The sequence below is a fragment of the Belonocnema kinseyi genome, chromosome 8 (genome assembly GCF_010883055.1).
Source record: "Belonocnema kinseyi isolate 2016_QV_RU_SX_M_011 chromosome 8, B_treatae_v1, whole genome shotgun sequence".
In the NCBI taxonomy this organism is placed as follows: domain Eukaryota; kingdom Metazoa; phylum Arthropoda; class Insecta; order Hymenoptera; family Cynipidae; genus Belonocnema; species Belonocnema kinseyi.
In genome coordinates this window covers 100,660,084-100,665,404 of record NC_046664.1, presented here as the reverse complement: position 1 = coordinate 100,665,404, position 5,321 = coordinate 100,660,084, and the positions used below count along the sequence as shown (strand labels likewise).

The following is a 5,321-nucleotide window of genomic DNA, read 5'->3' as shown; positions in this document are numbered from 1 at the left end:
TCAGCAATAATCATATTTTTACATTGTAGCTTTCTTGCCTTTAGTAGTGCAAATATTTGTATTATTTCGTCGTAATTGAATGCAGTTACAAACTCTGCATTCGCTGCGAGGAAAGCTAATGCAGTTAGGCGTTTGTGCCTACGTGAGTTTCCTAAATAATTCCTTGCCCGCTTTAACACAGAAAAATATCGCTCTCCGGGCGCACTGGTAGATCAAATGCATAAGTAAATGCGCAATTCAATTTCCAGATTAGGATAAACCATCATCAAACGTTGCGTAACAATAATCTGTAGGATCGTACTCGCCAAATATTCTTCAGCTAATTGATTTTCTAAATTGTTATTATAAATTTTAAGCAGATAGTGAGCCTTTTCTCTTATTTCATTATCCGATGGTGTTTTGAACTGATTTATAAAGCGAAAACAACCGTCGATCTCTCTGTGGGCATCACTTTGTTTCAATAAGGCTTCTCTAAGTCTGTCAATAATAGAGAAAAATGTTTTTACTTTCATGTCTTCTCTAGGAGTACACGCAGTATCATTTTTATTACCCTCAAAAAAACATGTTTTTTTCTTTCTTAGTCTTTGATTTTCTTCTTGATGTTCTACGCACTGGGGCTAACATTTTCCTCTCTCCTAAAACTCAAAATTATTTCGTAGGCGTGCAACTTACAGAGTTAAATAATCACATTGATCAATTACATGAGACAGTTCAGTGGTACTATTTTGTAAAAATGTATAAAAACATGTATCTAAAACATCATTTGCAGTATAGCGCGAGAATATCGTTTTCCAGTTGGCGGAATTGTAAGTATAAACCGAGAGCTTCTAACCTTACATTTGTTTTTTTAACGGATAATGCGCTATTTCTGACCCGTTTTCACGAAATAATGAGAAGATTTTTTCAGTGCATGACTAACATCTGACCTGGATGACCAGCGAGTCCCCGAAATGAGTTTTGGTACCACTCTAAGTCTACTTATCTCGAGTTTTTCTATTAACCTTATTAGCGGCGAGTGGAAGCGGTGAAAAGTACATATACATGATGCGTGAACATAAAAAATATTAAATATTAATATTAAATATTAAATATTAATATTAAATATTAATTACATAAATATTAAGGGAGTCATCTGCGCAGGGAACATAAAAACGAATGGATTGTGCTCTTTAATTTTTGTTTGTAATCCCCCATATGCTCCTGGCATGTTCGGGGCGGTATCATATGACTGATTACGACAATTCTTAATGTCAAGATCTAAGGCACAAAGAATTTCGAGAATCGCAAACTAAAACTCTTTAGCGGTATGATTTTTAGTTTCAAAGAACTTTATAAACCTTTCAACAGGCGTACCATGCGCAAGAACAGATCTTAAAAGTGAGGTAACTTGATCAGGACGTAATATGTCGGTGCTAGTGTCTATAATGACTATTTGGAATTTATTTAGCTCTATTTCTGAAACATTAGCTACAAGGTAATCATTAATCCGTTCAATAAATTAATTACAAGTATTCTTTGAATTATATAAAACATGCCTCGTACCTTTATTACTAAAATGTTGAATATTTTCTTTCAAGAATAGATCATATACCGCGATCAGCTCTGTTATTCCTTAAAAGTTTTCATTGCGTTCTGAATTACATTTTTCATCAGTCCCTCTAGCTTACTAGCTGATGAAGAACATTTTTCCAATGAGTACGCTCTTTTTCGTATTTTTTTTGAAACTGCTGTCTCTCGTACAGGGTAGAATGCTTTTTAGAACATACTTTTTAAAATTTTTACGATACTCTTTTCTGTTTTCATGAGAAGCTAACAATTTTGACACAATTTTCCAATCAATAAATCCTGACGACACACTTTTGGAAAAATCTGTATGAAGTTTAATATACATGTGTGTAAAGCCAATATGCACTACCGCTATTAAAAAGTAACATACATTGGTATCGTGAATTGAATACACATGTGTATTGAATTTAATATACAGGTAACTCTAGCAATGTGCATGAAAATTCAACCTGCTTTCATTTCTTTAAATCTCGTCAAATATTCTCAATTTAATTAATTATATAGAATTCGCCGACTCAGTTGTTATTTATAATGGAAATGCAATATACGGATTCATTTTTTTTTTCTAATTTCTCTCTAAATGGTTAAAATTCAAGGCGAATACAGTTAATTGTGATTTAAGTCTGTTATTTATTCGTTTAATTAAACTTCTCGACTTGAAATCCAATTTTATTTTTGGTTAACAGGAAGAAGGTATCATGCTTTATTATTTAGAATCGAAAATTACAGCTAAACTTATTTTAAATTTGTGAAAAATGAAATTATATGATTTTTATTGTATGTGATTAACATATATGTATATGAAATTTAACATACATGCTTTTAATGGAGATTTAATATGCTTGATATATTAATTTTAATACAAATGGGTATATTAAATTTAATATTATTTGTAACAGTGTAGCGGAAGATTAAATTTTCTCGAATACCTTGCGATGTACAATTGTACACATATTATTGATCCTAGAGATTGAGAGTAAAAGAGCCATTCCTGCTGCCTCATATCTCTATTCGAAAGTATCGTAAAAAAATATCTATTTTTGTACAATTTCGCGGGCTAATGTTCTAATTTCAAATAGGCGAGTTATTTGACCATAACTGAAACAATTCAGCTTGAACTTGACGTTTATTTCGAAGATAGATGTTTTGAAAATATAAATGTGATGCAATGTATGTTATTGTCAACTTGAAAGTGTGAAACTAATAATATAGGTGGTGAAAGAGAGTCGCTTGCAAGGTCAGCGGTTTTGTACAATTTACGTCTGGGCGTTCTAAGAAGCCACAAGCAAGAAGAAGGAGCAGAACGGTTCGAGGTACCCAGATTTACCGTGAAGGCCATTGATGCCATGCCCGAAACTCCCCGTAAGCAGGAGTCCCAGTGTAATCATAATTCGGTCCTGTGACGAATTTGCACTTTAAAACAATACTCCTTTCAAATAAAGTTTAAAGTGCGTCAAATGTAAATAAGTTAGAAGGTCAGGTTACGTCTGACGACAGTAATTACAACAGAGAGGGCTTGATTACATCAAATATTGTGAGTTTTATGTATTTACCCTCATTAGATATGTAATATACCACGTGCCCGTAGAGCCGACCATCATTAAGCAGAAATTCGAAATGGTATCGGATAAATCTAGTTACGTGTAAACGTGCCTTTTACAGGCGATCGTGTCATTAGTGCTACTCAAATTTTACTGACTTCAACAAAAATTAATTCTTTCTCTATATGTAGAAACCAAAATTATATATGACATAAATCATAACGTTTTGCAGAAACTTTATTGTGCATTTTATATAATAGGAATTACGTTTGTTTCCCCTTTAGAACGGTGAAAATCGTATGTGATGTAAGTTTATGGACAGCTGTAGAGAGGAAATTAGTGGTGCGGAAATAATAAAGTGTAGTGAATTTACGTATGTGAGAAGATGTATAAAAGACATTCAGTGTCATCTACATTATAATGCGAAGGTTCGTTTTAGTCCCCGAGGTTAATTTCTCTTTCTTCAACCCACTCGTTAAAGAAATTTGTATTTGCACTCTCTTCATCTAATTTACTACCACCATTGTTTCATCGACTACCCAAGAGTGTGCACTGTGTAATTGTAACATTTTTATTTAGCATGCAATCACGCAACAACAGGTATGAGTAGATTAACATTTCAGTGGAAATATTTATTTCTTATTTTTTATTCATATTTATACATAAGCATTGGAAATATGGGGAATATAAAATTGATCAGTTGGGTGGAATAACTGTGTTTTTGCATTTTCAAAAGTCGATTCTTTTTATTTTTTATTTAGTTAAGCATCTGAAATTAAGAAAATTTCAATTAGGGTATCAGTAATCATTTTCTCAGAATTTCAGCTAAAATATCTACAATTCAGATCATTTAAAAATTTTGAAGAAATTTAAAACTTTATAACTTTATAAAAATAACAGTAAATATTGACAAAATACGGCGTTGATACATGTATGTAATAAGTTCTCCAAATAAAAAAGAACGGATTAACCATGGTAGTAATGCATTCGACTGTGTCGATCGTAGTTTAGAAGATATTTGCGTTTTTGTGATCAAAGATCGAAAGTATTGGTTTTCGGGTTTCGATGGGAAATCATATTTCAATCTATGCTTCATCTCTTAACAGTATATACTTATGTCCTGGTAGTGTCCGGATTTAGATAAATTTTATGTTTGGTTGAAATGTACAAGCTCAGAAGTTTCCCGTCGACTTTTTTCGATATAGAGGGTTCGTCTTGGGCTTAAAATGGAGGCAATTAATACGGCTTTAAGCAATTATACGTTATTAATTATCAAAAAAGTTACATTTTTCCCGTCAAAACGTCGCATATAATGAATATTTAAATCTAATTTTTTGCAGCACTTAAAACAAAATAAAGTTTTTGTGTATGAAACATGATTAACACTGATCAAAGAAGTGGCAGGTCATGTTTAAATTTAAAAAGAAAGTGTGATTTTCTCGGTTTCCGGAATGGGACCCTGAAGAAAGTCGTATCGGTGATAATCCGCTCGTAAAAATGGAGGCGCACTTAGTCTTCAGTGAATGGGCGTTTTTGGTCGTTACTATATTTACAGGCGATTTCATACAACCACATTTGCCATTGAAAGAGTTTAGAATTGAAGGATAGGTTAGTTGCAACTACCACGAGCATTCTTCGTCATGGGTCATGGTGATGTACGTACATATATTGTGGATGTAACACATCACATTACATGGAAGCATGGAACGGACGAGACTCGCACTCACATCAGAGGCATTGCATATTCGCATGGTTGCTGTCTCAGCTGTTTACCAGCATTCCACCCTTCGTTCAACGCGTACGTGGAATACTTTGTCGCATGTCATCGTGACATCACTGAAAGGATGACGGAACGTGCTTCAGCCTTCCCTGACTGTGCGATTTCGCACGTATCGACTCTGTTGTGCCCTGCAGTTTGCCCGACGAGACTCGTGCCTTTTCAACAATCTCAAGGCTGACTTTTTCACTGTCGACGCAAAAATCCACGAGTCAACCCTTCTGGTTTTAGTGAGATGAGATGCGTGAGATTGTCTCCCTGTAAGGATTAAAGAAATCCATATTTTTATACTTTTTTGTCAAACACATCAGAGACCCTTGTGCACTGTCATTAATATAGATTCCTTTCAGTATAGTTCCTTTTTCGCAAACAAAAAATTTACTTTACTGAAGAATGAAGAAAAATTTGTTGTCTTAACTTGACAGCTTTCTAGTTTA

General features: G+C 33.7%; 1 protein-coding gene across 5 annotated transcripts in view; it reads right to left on the bottom strand.

The window, feature by feature from the left end:
* The window catches only part of LOC117177859 (RNA-binding protein Musashi homolog Rbp6), a 673,300-nt gene that overhangs the window by 117,341 nt on the left and 550,638 nt on the right, over positions 1-5,321 (bottom strand). The window lies entirely within an intron of this gene.